This window comes from Mobula birostris, chromosome X (genome assembly GCF_030028105.1).
Source record: "Mobula birostris isolate sMobBir1 chromosome X, sMobBir1.hap1, whole genome shotgun sequence".
Taxonomy (NCBI): Eukaryota; Metazoa; Chordata; class Chondrichthyes; order Myliobatiformes; family Myliobatidae; genus Mobula; species Mobula birostris.
The window spans coordinates 69,232,900-69,248,087 of NC_092402.1; the positions used below are offsets into that span (position 1 = coordinate 69,232,900).

General features: G+C 40.7%; 1 protein-coding gene across 2 annotated transcripts in view; it reads left to right on the forward strand.

Moving 5' to 3' along the window:
- LOC140191786 (zinc finger CCCH domain-containing protein 10-like) overlaps positions 1-14,832 on the forward strand; it is a 28,491-nt gene extending 13,659 nt beyond the window's left edge. The window contains exon 4 of one of the 2 annotated variants that reach the window (XR_011883923.1): positions 14,748-14,832. The gene's annotated coding sequence lies outside the window, so the exon portion shown is untranslated. Of the gene's footprint in view, positions 1-6,782; positions 8,637-14,747 lie in introns of those variants that run through there. The other variant, XR_011883922.1, reaches the window with a different exon arrangement.
- Positions 14,833-15,188: the final 356 nt, after the last annotated feature.

The window sequence follows — 15,188 nt, forward strand, 5'->3', positions numbered from 1 at the left end:
TCTTTAAAATATTGCCATGGGGACCTTTTGTGTCCATTTCCTAATCTTATTTCCATAAATTATGCATGTTTTAAACTCCTGTAACTAATGCTGTGAGGATTATGATTAAAGTAGATAAATCAAACACCAAGCACTTCCTACAGTATAATCGGCAACAAAAGAGAGCCTCCATATAGAAATTCATTAATTTGTTAAATACAAACGTTTGTAGTTTCTCTTCTGGTTTCTTAGTACAAAACATTTGTCACATATTTGGCTTTCTGTATGAACTTTTTTCCTTGATTATAAATTCCTATAGGAATCTTGGTACATTGTATCTGGCTACCAATTGTGGTGCTGTTGTGTCTCCAAGTATCTCAGACAAAACTGCAGAGAAACACCTACAATCACCTTATTTTCTGAAACATTGACTAGTTGTGACCTTTAACTATAGAAAATCCAAGTATGCATAAAAATGCACATTAATGTTTTTGTTCCAACATTCATAACTCATTCTGATTCATTTTGATTGACCAAATTATGTTGTTATCTTAACAACACAAAGTACCTTGGAGTATTTCCCAGAGGAATTAACTGGTGATATTTGTATATCAATATGGTTAATGTCCACATATGTATATACAAAATATTCTTCTATGTAGTCTATACTTAATGTTCTCAAATCAGGTAAGAGTTAAAGCGCCATTCTTAAAGATTAAGTGCACAATCTTGGCTGACTCCTGAATGTTAACAAATGCAATTCCCAAGTGTGTTGTCTTTTGGATGAAGTGTAAAACTGGGGATTTGCCTGCTCTAATGATCCCAAACTGTTTTTCATAGAAGAGCTGGGAGATCTACCTGCTGTCCTCAGCCAACCTCACAACAATGTATTTCACTGAAGAGGCACATTAAAACAACATGGTGTGATGTGTCATTTTTGCTGAGGGCTTCCCAACAGAAATTCAACTTCTATTGGTAATTGTGGAGCTACTGGAGGAAATGTGAGGGGGTTGGAGGCAGGACAGGAAAGCACAGAGAAGATTGTTGGACAAGTATTCAAGGGCTGCAGACATTGGCAGTAAAATGAGTGGGGACAGTTGCAGATGGAAGCAACATTTAAGAAACTCTAGAGGATTTTTTTTTAAATTGGATGCCTTGGGATCCATAACAGTGGACCTGATAAGTTTGGGGCCCTTTTTAATCAATGCCAACACAACTTCCTTTCTCTTCTCTCCCCCTCCCCCCAGTTAAAACCTGAATAGTGTGGGCTTTGTACATTACAATTTAGTATGTGACAGCAAAATGTACTATAGGTTGTTTATGTTGACATACCTGATAGCCTCCAAATGCACACCATAAATTCCAATGTGCTCCAGTCCACTGAATGCAATTGAATTTTTTAAATTTAAAAACTATTGTGTACTGTACAAAATCACTGCTGTTTGGATTTTTTTAAAGAACATCTGTTCATTGTTTATGATTTGAGGGATCCTGCTATGTACAAATGGGAATCTGCATTTTCTACAACAAAAATGACATTAGTATTTCATCGATTATAATGTGTTGAGGATATCCTGAAAGTTGTTGTGTATGTGCAAGTTATTGTTTGTGCCACTTTTAAAAATGAAAATGATTAACTTTAGTATTGTACTAAATACATTTTTCCATAGGAATTTGCCTACATTCCAAGCTGTGACTTGACTCTCCACTGACTAACTCATAAGAAAAAGGGGTTGTTCAACAGTTTGCTCTCTCCAATCTATTTCTATTAAACATGCCCCTCCCCTTAGGAACATAAGAAATAGGAGCAGGAGTAGGCCATCTGCCCATTGATTTAATAAGATTATGGCTGATCTGGCCATGGACTCGACTCCACCTATCTGCCTTTTCCCTATAACCCTTGAATCTATCCAACCTTGTCTTAAATATATTTACTGAGTTAGTCTTCACTGCTTCATTGGGTAGAGAATTCCATAGTTTCACCACCCTCTGGGGAAAAGCAGTTCCTCCTCATCTCCATCCTAAATCTACTCCCCTTGAATCTTGCGGCTCTGTTCCCTAGTTCCAGTTTCACTTATAAGTGGAAACAACCTTCCTGCCTCTATCTTACCCCTTTCATAATTTTATGTTTCAATAAGATCTCTTCTGAATTCCAGTGAATACAGTCCCAGGCAACTCAATCTCTCCTCATAAGCTAACCCCCCTCATCTCTGTAATCAACCTGGTGAATGGCCTCTATCTTTTACAAAGTCAGGAGACCAGAACTCCACGCAGTACTGCAGGTTTGACTTCACCAGTACCCGATACATTTGCAGCATAGCATCCCTGCTCTTAAATTCAATTCCTCAAGCAGTGAAGGCCAACATTCCATTTGTCTTCTTGATAACTCTGTTGCATCAGTAAACCAACCTTTTGCAATTAAGGCACAAGCCCCTCTACACAACAGCATGTTGCAGTATTTCATTTAAATAATATGATCTATTTTTCTTCCAAAGTGAATAAACTGTCATTTACCAACATTGTACTCCCATCTGTGAGACCTTTGCCCACTCACTTAACCCATCTCTATCCCTCTGTAGACTCTCCACATCCTTTGCACAATTTTTTCCCACTTAATTTAGTGTCATCAGCAAACCTAGATACAGTACACTCTGTCCCCTCTTCCAAAATGTTAGTGTACATTATGAACGGTTGCAGGCTGAGCACAAGCTCCTGTAACACTCTACTCACTGCTGACTGCCAGCCAGAGGAAAATACCCATTCATCCCAACTCTGTCTTCCATTGGTTAATCAATCTATTATAAATACTAAAACTTTAGCCCCAACTCCTTACCCCCTTATTTTATGGATGTCTTTCATGTGACACCTTATTGAATGTCTTCTGGAAATCCAAGTATACAACATTCACCTGCTTCTCCCTATCCACTGTCATTATATCCTCAAAGAACTCCAGTAAGTCTGTCAAACAGGACCTGCCATTCCTGAATCCATGTTGTATCTGCCTGATGGAGCTACTTCTCTCCAGGTGATTCACCATTACTTCCTTAATGTTAGCTTTTACACAGTGACATGACATTTCACTGTCTTCCAATCCTCCAGGGTCTAGAGAATTTTGGTAATTATCACAAATGCCTCTGCTACAACTTCTGCCATATTTTTCAGTACCCTGGAATCCATTCTCTCAGAACCAGCGCACTTGTCTATCTTTAGGCCCACTAGTTTGCTCAGTACTACCCCTTTAGTGATTGCAATTGCATTCGTGACATTTCTCTTTGGCACATTAGATGTGTCTTCCACCATGAAGATTGACACACAGTAGTCATTCAAACCCTCAGCAATTTCCACATTACCAAATACTTATTTACCCTTGTCATCTTCCAAGGCACCTACAATCACTTTAGCCACCCCTTTCTGCTTTATAAATAACCTACTGTTTTATATGTTGTGCTAGTTTACTTTCATAATCTATCTTCCCTTTCCTTATTGTTTGCTTGGTTATTCCTAAAGTTGCTTTTTAAAGTTTTCCAAATCTTCCAGTTTCACACTACTCTTGGTGACTTTGCATGCATGAGCTTTTAATTTGATACCTTCCTTTATTTCATTAGCCATCCAAGGCTGTCTCTGCCCACCCTTGCTACCCTTGCTTTTAATGGAAATACACTTTCAAAGTTCATAGTAAATTTACAATCACAGTATGCATATGTCACCGTATATGCCCTGTAATCCATTTTCTTGCCAGCATGCAATAACTATGCACATACACTGACAAGCAACCAATGTGCAAAAGAAGACAAACTGCAAATTCAAAATAATAATAATAAATAGTACTGAGAGCATGATTTGTAGAGTCCTTTAAAGTGAGCCCACAGATTATGTTTAGTGATTAGTTCAGTTTTGTGGTCAGTGAAGTTACCCACACTGGTATGGGAGCCTGGTAGTTGAAGGGTAATATCTGTTCCTGAACCTGGTGATAATTGAGACCTAAGACTCCTGTAGCTCCTTTCTGATGGTAGCAGTGAGAAGGGAGCATGGCCTGGATGGTGGGGATCTTGATGATAGGTGCTGTTTCCTTGTGGTAGTGCTCTTTCAAAACAAAAATATTACCATCATTTCACTCCCTACGTGACTCCCTTGTCCATTCGTCCCTCCCATCCCTTCCCACCGATCTCCCTCCTGGCACTTATCCTTGTAAGCGGAACAAGTGCTACACATGCCCTTACACTTCCTCCCTTACCACCATCCAGGGCCCCATCCAGTCCTTCCAGGTGAGGCGACACTTCACCTGCGAGTCAGCTGGGGTGATATACTGCATCCGGTGCTCCTGATGTGGCCTTCTAGAAAGTGCTGAGACCCGACACAAATTGGGAGACCCCTTCGCTGAACACCTACGCTCTGTCCACCAGAGAAAGCAGGATCTCCCAGAGGCCACACATTTTAATTCCATGTCCCATTCCCATTCCGATATGTCAATCCATGGCCTCTACTGTCGAGATGAAGCCACACTCAGGTTGGAGGAACAGCACCTTATATTCCGTCTGGGTAGCCTCCAACCTGATGGCATGAACATTGGTTTCTCTAACTTATGTTAATGCCCCTCCTCCCCTTCTTACCCCATCCCTTATTTATTTATTTATTTTCTCCCTCTCACAATAACTCCTTGCCTGTTCTCCATCTTCCTCTGGTTCTCCCCTCCCCCTTTCTTCCAAGGCCTTCTGTCCCATGATACTCCCCCTTCTCCAGCCTTGTATCCCTTTTGCCAATCAACTTCCCAGCTCTTGGCTTCATCCCTCCCCCTCCTGTCTTCTATCATTTCGGGTCTACCCCTCCCGCTTTCAAATCTCTAACTATCTCTTTTTTCGGTTAGTTCTGATGAAGGGTCTTAACCCGAAACGTCGACTGTACTTCCTATAGATGCTGCCTGGCCTTCTGCGTTCCACCAGCATTTTGTGTGTGTTACTTGAATTTCCAGCATCTGCAGTTTTCCTCATGTTTACCATCATTTCACTTTTTCCCCCCTAAACCATGACCTTTGAAGCCTTTTCTTTTCCCAGTTATATTCCTGTTTAGTCTCCTAATCATGCCATGTGAGGTATCACAGGAGTCCTCATTAATATACTAAATGTTGTATATTAACCATTTTTATGGGATATCATTGTGTGAAGGAATTTGTTCTGCCTAAACTGGTGCATGGGAAGTTTGATAAGCAGAGGAAAAATTGTTTCCTGTAATGCCACAATTGGAGTATTATGCTAGAGCAGATCATCATATAGAGAAAAATAGCACAAACCATTTTGTTATCTATGATACTATGCAAATGACTTGGGAAAAGGCCAGTTGTTTTATCAAACCAGGTTTGTACTTGTGATGCCAGGAGTATCACAACAATATAAATTCATACCCAGAAGTCATTTAATATATTGGGAAAGGTAAGAAAGCAAAATAAATAATCAGCTTCTGGAAGGCTTCTCTAACTCCACCATGTTTTTCCCGTTTGTTCTCCCACCCTGCTGATCAAAACCGGTCTATGAGATCATTGCATGTGTTGGTCACTGTTAAACTAATCTTTTACATGGTGTAATCTCTGAGTCAAGAACAGTTGACTCTTGAATTTATCCAAAGAGGCCAGACAAACTGACGACATAATTTCAAAGGCTTGACCCTCTGGGGAATGAAGACCCAATTTTCAGATCGCAGGTCCTCACCAGTTTAAGGCACCTAAGAACTGTTTGCAACCTGAACAGCTTGCAAGTCACACGGCCCCAAAACGAGCTCCCATTTGGCAGAAAATGGTTCTGGAGGAGATTCACCCCATAGAATAGATGGTCTGGAAAACCATTTTAAATCTTACCAGAATCGGGTTTAATATCACTGGCAAATTTTGTAATATTCGTTTTTTTGCGACAACAGCGCATTGCAATAAATAATAATAAAATGCTATAAATTAATAAGTAGTGCAAAAAGAGCAAAAAAATTAAGGTAGTGTACATTGGTTCATTATCCGTTCAGAAGTCTGATGGCGGAGGGAAAGAAGCTGTTCCTAAAATGTTGAGTGTATGGCTTTGGGCTGCTGTACACCACCATGATGGTAGCAATAAGAAGAAGGCATATCCTGGGTGATGGGGACCCTTAATGATGGATGCAGCCTTTTTAAGGCATTGCCTTTTGAAGATGTCCTCGAGGCTGAGGAGGCTCATACCCATAATGGAGTTGGCTGAGCTTGCAACTTGCTGCAACTTTTTCTGATCCTGTGTAGTTACCCTCCTATACCAGGTGGTGATGCAACTAGTTAGAATGCTGTTCATAGTACATCTGTAGGGATTTGCGAGAGTCTTTTGTGTCATACCAATTCTCCTCAAACTTTTAATGAAACGTAGCCACTGTCATGCCTTCTTTGTAACTGCATCAATACATCGGGGCCAGGATAGATCTTCATAGATGTTGACACCCAGGAACTTGAAACTGCTCAACCTTTCCACTGCTAGTCCTTTGATGAGGACTGGTGTGTGTTCCCTCAACTTCCCCTTTCTGAAGTCCACAATCAATTCCTTGGTCTTGTAGGGATTTGAGTGCAAGGTTGTTGTTGCATCACCACTCAACCAGTGGATCTATTTCACTCCTGTATGCCTCCTCTTCACCCTATGAAATTCTGCCAACAATAGTTGTGTCATTGGCTATTTATAGATGGTGTTTGAGCTGTGCCTAGCCACACAGTTGTGGGTGTAGTTAGAGAGAGTAGACCAGTGGGGTAAGCATGCATCTGTGAGTTGCACCGGTGTTAATTGTCAGTGTTGGTTGTCACCCAGGTCAAGCAATCTCACTGGCTTCCTATTCTGCCTTGGATCACCTGGACAATAGTAATACCCACATCAGGCTGCTGTTTGTTGATTACAGTTCAGTGTTCAACACCATCATACCCTCAGTTCAAATCAACAAGTTCCAAAACCTGGGCTATTCTCTTCCACTGCTGCTGTCAGGAAGAAGGTACGGGAGCCTCAGGACTCACACCACCAGGTTCAGGAACAGTTATTATCCCTCAACCAGGCTATTGAATCTGAGGGGATAACTTCATTTAATTTCAATTGCCGCATCACTGAACTCTTCCTACAGCCTATGGACTCACTTTCAAGGACGATTCTTCTCATGTTCTTGATATTTATTGCTTACTTATTAGTATTAATTCTTCTTTTTGTATTTGCACAGTTTGTTAATTTTATACATTGGTTGTCCACTCTGTTAATGTGGTCTTTCATTGATTCTGTTATGGTTATTGGATGTCTTAAGTATGCCCAAATATTTATTGAGTATGAAATAAACCTCAGTGTTGTATATGCTGACATATATGTATTTTGATGATAAGTTTACTTTGAACTTTGTTATTTCCAATCCACGCTGACTGTGACCTTCCAAGGAGGAAGTCAAAGATCCAGTTGCAGAGGGAGGTTCTGAGGCTCCGGTTTGGGAGCTTGTTGATTAGAACTGAGGGTATGATGGTTTTGAATGCTGAGCTGTAATCAATAAACAGCAGCCTGATGTAGTTATTGCTAGTGCGCAGGTGATCCAAGGTCAAGTAGAGAGCCAGTGAGATTGCATCTGCTGTAAATCTATCGTGGTGATAGGCAAATTGCAGTGACTCCACGTCCTTGCTTAGGCAGGAGTTGATTCTGGCTATGACCAACCTCTTAAAGCACTTCATCACAGAGGTGAGTGTAACTGGGCAATAGTTGTTGAGGCAGCTTATCCTGCTCTTGGGCACTGGTATGATTGTTGCCCTTTTGAGCAGGTGGGAACCTCTAGCTGCAGCAGTGAGAGATTGAATATGTCCTTGAACACTCCCAACAGTTTGTTGACACAAGCGTTGAGAGCCCTACCAGGTACACCATCAGAGCCTGGCATCCTGTAATGGTTCACGCTCTTGAAAAATGTTCTGAGGTTAGCCTCTGAGACAGAGATTACAGGGGTGACCAGATGTTGCAGGGATTTGCACAACTGTAGTTTTATTCTGCTTTTCAAACCCTGCATAAAAGGCATTGAGTTTATATGGGAGTCATTCACAGCCATTCATGATGTTAGGTTTCACCTTGTAGGAAGTAATGCCCTGCAAACCTCGCCAGAGCTGACGTACATCCAATTCCAACTCTAACTTCAACTGGAGTTGTTTATTTTGCAATTAAAATAGCCTTCCATTGGTTGTACCTGGACTTATAATACAGTTCTGGATCACTGGTCTTGAAATCCACAGATCTAGCCCTTAGCAGACTACAAATCTCCTGTTTCATCCATGGCTTTTGGTTTGGGTATGTCCAGTATGTTCTCTGACAATATTGGTAGATATTTACCAGTTCTACCAAATATTCTACCAGAAGGACTCACACCACCAGGTTCAGGAACAGTTATTACCCCTCAACCATCAGGCTATTGAACCAGAGGAAGGTAACTTCACTCAGCTTCACTTGCCCCATGATTAAAATGCTCCCACAACCTGTGAACTCAATTTCAAGGACTCTTCATCTCATGTTCTTGATACTTATTGCTTATACAGTTTGTTCTCTTTTGCACTTTGGTTGTCTGTCCTGTTGGCGTGGTCTTCCATTAATTCTATTATGGTTATTAGATTTATTGAGTATGCCTGCAAGAAACTGAACCTCAAGGTTGTATATGGTGACATATATGTAAATTAATAATAAATTAAATTTGAATTTTGTTCTGTGTATTTAACCACTCAGTGAGGTTTCAATTTGCTTTAGTCCTTCATTCAAATGGCTCTTCCACAGTATAAGAGAAAGCAAAAAAAGTCACTAAAATACTCTTTTATCAGTGCCATGACTATACCATGTTCTGATATGCTACTTCCTTAGGAACTTGGACTCAGCAAAACCATAAGAGTCACAGCCTCAATTTTAGTAGTGTCATCCTTAATTGAAATGTCCTGTGTAAGGTAATCCAGGGGAGCTGTTTGTGGTGTTGTAATCCCTCCACTGAAGTGTACTTGGAGGTGGTTGTTAAGCCAGTCACATTCATAGATATACAGCATACAGACAGATCCTCTAGCCCACTATCCATGCCACCCACCATACCTGCATACACTAATCTCTCTTAACATGTTGTAGTGCCAGCAAGTTCTAACAATAATCTCTCAGGCTTGAGAAGGGTGTCAAAGTTGAATTTATTTTCATTTACACAAGTACATATATATACAGATGCAATGAAAAATTTGTTTACAGAAACATCACAGGCACACAGCATCATTCAAGCAACATTTACAAGAAAAACATAAATTATACATTATTGTTTCCAAGAAAACACAATTGGAACAATAAAAGCTAAAGTCCATTTTACTACACTTTATTGGAGACTACCACCAATTAAGGTATTTATGTCACACATATGATGATGTTTTTATATCCCATAATCACATGAGTTAGTTGCATATTTACACACAAATATACTACATCTACCAGGTGCACACTTACTATGTCAGAAAACACCTTCTTTTAACTATGATGCCTAAAATATTATGGATTCTTGCCTGAGGTTTGCTTCTATTCAAATTGATTTTAAATACAATCTTAAACTTCTACTAAGATAGTGCCATGCTGTGACTTCAGATTCAGGGCTGTCAATAGGCTTTAAACTAAATAATCGGGGAGTGGGTTCAACAATTTGGATAACAGGAAAAGAGAGGGCACAGGAGGTTACTGAGATCCCCAGAATAAAGAATAAGACAAATAAGTTTGGAAAGGGATGAGAATTTAACTTCAGGCAACATGGAGATAAAATTGAAAAGGAAGGTAGTGAGTTCAGGACTGAAAGTGTTATATTTGAATGCACGCAGTATACAGAATAAAGTAGATGATCTTGTAGCACAGTTAGAGTTGAGATTGGTAGATATGAGGTTGTGGGCGTCACTGAGCTGTGGCTGAAAGAAGATCACAGTTGGGAGCTTAATATTGCAACATATTGTATCAAAAAGACAGGCAGGTAGGCAGAGGGGGTGTGCTGGTTTTGTTGGTAAAAAGAATGAAATCAAATCCATAGAAGTAAGTGATATAGGATCAGAAGATGTACAATCCTAGTGGGTAGAGTTGATAAACTGCAAGGGTAAAAGGACCCTGATGGGAGTTAAATACAGACTTCCAACGGTAGCCGGGATGCGAAGTACAAATGATAATGGGAGATTAAAAAATTGCATGTAAAAAGGGTAATGTTACAATAGTCATGGGGGATTTTAATATGCAGGTAGATTGGGAAAATCATGTTGGTGCTGGATCCCAAGAGAAGGAATTTGTGGAATGCCTACAAGATGGCTTTTTAGAAAGGCTTGTGGTTGAGCCCACTGGTGAAATGGCAATTTTGGATTGGGTTTTGTGCAATGAAGCAGATTTGCTTGGTGAGCCTAAGGTAAAGAAACCCTCAGGAGCCAGTGATTATAATCTGATAGAATTCACCCTTCACGTTGAGAGGGAGAAGCTAAATTCCAGAGTATCAGTATTACAGTCGAGTGAAGATAACTGCAAGGGGAAGCCTGTCCCTTCAGACCTCAAGGCATCCACCATCATCCTGGTGCCAAAGAGGGCCATGGTAACCTGCCTTGATGATAACCGTCCAGTGGCACTGACCTCAACAATAATGAAGTGCTTTGAGCAGCTGGTTATGGATCAGATTAAATCCCATCTTCCTGTTACATTGGACCCTTTCCATTTCGCTTATCGCTCAAATCGGTGCCCAATGATGCCGTAGTTTCTGTCCTTCCCTCCATCCTTTTCCACTTGGAAAATGGTGCCTCATACGCCGGGATGCCGTTTATCAACTTCAGCTCAGCACTTCATATGATCATTCCTTAGAAAGCTGTTGGGTAAACTGTCCTCATTGGGTCTGAACACCTCTCTCTCTAACTGAATCCTGGACTTCTTGACGGAATGGCCACAGTCAGTCCATGTTAGCAGCAACATCTCTAGCTTCATCATACAGAGCACCAGCACTCCCCACGGCTGCATGTGAAGCAATAACGCAAGAGCAGCTGGTGGAATGCTGTGAGCACAACAACTTGAGTCTTAATGTGTACAAGACAAAGAGATAAATGTGGGCTTTAGGAAGGCGCAGGGTGACCAATCCTCATTTCACATGCGTGGCTCCTCCGTGGAGAGTGTCAGGAGCACCAAGTTTCTGGAAGTGCACGTAACAGATGATCTCACCAGGTCCCTCAACCCCACCTCTTTGGTCAAGAAAGCAAAGCAGTGTCTCCACTTCTGAGGAGATTGAAGTGAGCAAAGCTCTCCCCACTCCCCACCCCCACCATTCTAACTATTTTTACAGGAGTACATCGAGAGTGTCCTGATGGTACTGTACTTGCAATGTATCTGACCGCAAGACCCTACAAAGGATTGCAAGGACTGCTAAGAGGATCGTCGGAGTCTCTCGTCCATCCATCAGAGATATTTATTAGGGCCCTCAGCATTGTCAATGATCCCTCCCATCTGTCCAACAGTTTCTTTGATCAGGCAGGAGATACCATAGCATGAGGACAAGAACTGTTTGGATGGGAAATAGCTTCTTCCCCCAGGCTGTAAGACTATTGAACTTCCTGCCACCACCCAGGTCTCATTAACCATGAGCTGCCAGTAGTGTTATACTGTTTACTTTTTAACTTATGTCATAAATGCACCTTATTATTTGTTAATTTACTTGGAGTAATATTACTTTACATGTTGCATGTGTGAGTTATATGTATTGTGTTGTGCACCTTGGTCCAGAGGAACATTGTTCCATTTGGTGGTATATATGTGTACAGTTGAATAACAATCAGAAAAAAAAAATTAGAATCATGCTTAATATCACTGGCATATGTCATGAAATTTGTCATCTTTGTGGCAGCAGTACAATGAAATACATAATAACAGGAAAAATATGAATTACAGTCAGTAAGTATATACAGTATACAGTATATTTAATAGGTAAATTATATGTAGTGCAAAATTAGAAATAAAAAAAGTATATATAGGAATCGTATGGCAGAGGGGAAGAAGCTGTTCCTGAATCACTGAGTGTGTGCCTTCAGGCTTCTGTATCTCCTTCCTGAAAGTAACCATAAGAAGAGGGCATGTCCTGGGTGATTGGGGTCCTTAATAATGGAAGACACTTTTCTGAGGCACTGCTCCTTGAAAGTGTCTTGGACACTATGGAGGCTGGTACCCAAGATGAAGCCGACTAATTTTACAACTTTCTGTAGCTTCCTTTGGTCCTGTGCAGTAGACCCCCCCCCCCCAACCAGACGGTAATGCAGCCTGTTAGAATGCTCTCCATGGTGCATCTGTAGAAATTTTTGAGTGTCTTAGGAAACTCCTAATGAAATATAGCTGCTGTCTTGCCTTCTTTATAGTTGCATCAATATAGGGACCAGGTTAGATCCTCCGAGATCTTGACAGGAACATGAAATTGCTCAATCTCTCCACTTCTCTATGAGGAATGGTTCATGTTCCCTCATCCTACACCTTCCGAAGTCCACAATCAGCTCTTTTGTCTTACTGACGTGCCCGGTTGTTGCTGCGGCACCACTCCACTAGTTGGCATATCTCACTCCTGTACACCCTCTCGTCACCACCTGAGATTCTACCAACAATGGTTGTATGATCAGCAAATTTATAGATGGTATTTAAGCAGTGCCTAGCCACACAGTCATGGGTGTAGAAAGAGTAGAGCAGTGGGCTAAGCACACACCCTGAGATGCGCCAGTGTTGATCAGTGTTGATTTGGATTATTGTGAGCAGTTTTGGGTCCCATATCTAAGGAAGGATGTGCTGGCATTGGTGAGAGTCTGGAAGTTTATGAGAATGATTCTGGGAATAAAAAGCTTAACATATGAGGAGCGCATGGGCCTTACTTGCTAAAGTTTAGAAGAATGAGGTGGGGATCTTATTGAAATCTATCAAATATTGAAAGGCAAAGATAGAATGGATGTGGAGCAGCTGTTTCCAATAGTGGGAGAGCATAGGAATTGAAGGCACAGCCTCTGAAAACAAGAATATCCCTTTAAAACAGGGATGAAGAGGAATTTCTTTAGCCAGAGAGTGGTGAATCTGTGGAATTCATTGCCACAGTCAGCTGTGGAGGCCATCATTGGGTATATTTAAAGCAGAGATTGATAGTTCTTGATTACTAAGGGCGTAAAAGGGAGAAGGCAGGAGAATGGGATTGAAAAGTAAGATAAATAGACCATGATCGAATGACGGAGTAGTCTCATGGGCCAAAGGGCCTAATTCTGCCCCTGTGTCTTATGCTTCTGCATCATCAAGATATGGATCACATTGTCAGGCCAAGAACATAATTTCAATGCATTTCCCACACTGTTAGGGCAATGTCGGCGAATTGTGAACCCCCATGGTAATTGATTATGCCTGTGCATTACCGCTACAGAAGGAATATTGAAATTTCCTTGAGCCACTAGATTTGCTTATAGATATAGTATAAAATAGTAATCTCCCCTGTTGCCTGTTTATGGATACTACTGTTTGTGGAGAATTGGAACACAATCATTATGGAACTGATCTGGTCCCTGCTACATTGTACACTTGGCCTCACTGGTTATAAGATAATCCCTTAAGAACAGATATCTTACTATAGATCACTCATGCCCACTAAAAACAAGTAGTTAAAATCTAATGTTTCTATTCTGGAATAGGTGGGGCCTTCTCCCCTCTGCTAAGACACTATTCCTTCCCACAGCTGTGAAATGAATAGACTGTCACTGAACAGGAAAATCAACACAGCGAGAAACAGAAAAGTGTATTGGGAGCTTCTTACTTAAAACCAGAACTCAAGCAGCATTAATGCTGCTTGACTTGCTGAGTATGCATTTGTATGTCTTGCTCTAGATTTACAGCATCTGCAGAATCTCTTATGTCTCCTTTGTGATTCCTGGTATGGCAGGACTGTCCTGAGGAGAAGCTACCTATGACTTATGGCCTAGCCCCCATTTAACTTATTTTAGGAATAATTTTGGGGCATTTCATTGCCAATGTTTTGACCACAATGGTAAGTAGGTAAGTCAGCCAAGGCAAAACTGTTTCTGCAGTCAGCTGCCTCTCCCAACAGTGCCACTATTATATATTCTCAATGGATTTTCCTGCTACTAACATCAGAATCATATCTTGTGATAGTGACAGAAAGAATAGTTCATAGCCAAGACGACACTTGGACCATGTATGCTGTAAGTAGGGATTTTTGCTGTATGGTTTTAAGCAATTTCGTGGTCAGAAATTTGCCCAAAGTAGAGAATGGTAATTCTAATGAAGGAAACGTTTGTGCAAGGAGTACTTGCATGAGCAGTTGATTCTGAATGATGCATGGCATGGACCTGAAAATAATTTTGATTTGAAGTAGCACAGAGTACTGATAAAATAGCAAATTTGATTGGCCAAGACAAACTTTTGCTAATTTACAATTATCCTTTCAATGGCATTCTGGTGACAATGTTGCTTATAAAAAAGCAGCAAGTTATCAGGAGCCATTATTCTGCTGAAAGTGAGAAATGAAATGTAGTAAAGCATAGTTTCTCAAAGGTATGCTTCCTTACATTGAGTGAGACCCAAATAGGGAGGAGAAGAATAGAAAATTGGGAGTGAAAGCAGGCTTCAGTTCTGAGATTTGCTTTGTTGCTGCTAGGTAAAAATAAAAAATATATATATACATAAAGTTTAAGTTCTGAGAACATGGTCATTACTGGCAAGATAAATATTTATCGCTCATCCCAATTTGTCCTCTCCCTTTGCTAGGCCAGAGAGCAATTAAGACTCAACCATGCTGAGGTGACACCGCAGATGACTAAAAGCCTAAAAGCTGTTTCCCTCCATAAGGGATCTTAATGAACACCTTGGATTTTTCAAAACGGTAACTGATTCAAAATTCTGGTATAGTCTTTTTTTCAATTTGGCTCAAATTTTCAAACAGCCATGGGAGAGAGGGCAGAGAGGGGGCAGGGGTTTGAGTATATCAGGATTATTAGTCCAATTACTCAGTCACCATATTACCATGTGTTGCAATCATAATTATTGATAACTTCAACATGATTGGTCACAGAAATACATGGAAAAATTAAATATCAGTCTTTAAATAAAAGTTTGGTGTCTTAGCTACAACCCAGAAATGACCATATAGTCTGCAAAGAAATTAAGACTTTCTGTGGTGAGAATGGAAGGTAACTAACCCAGATTCTG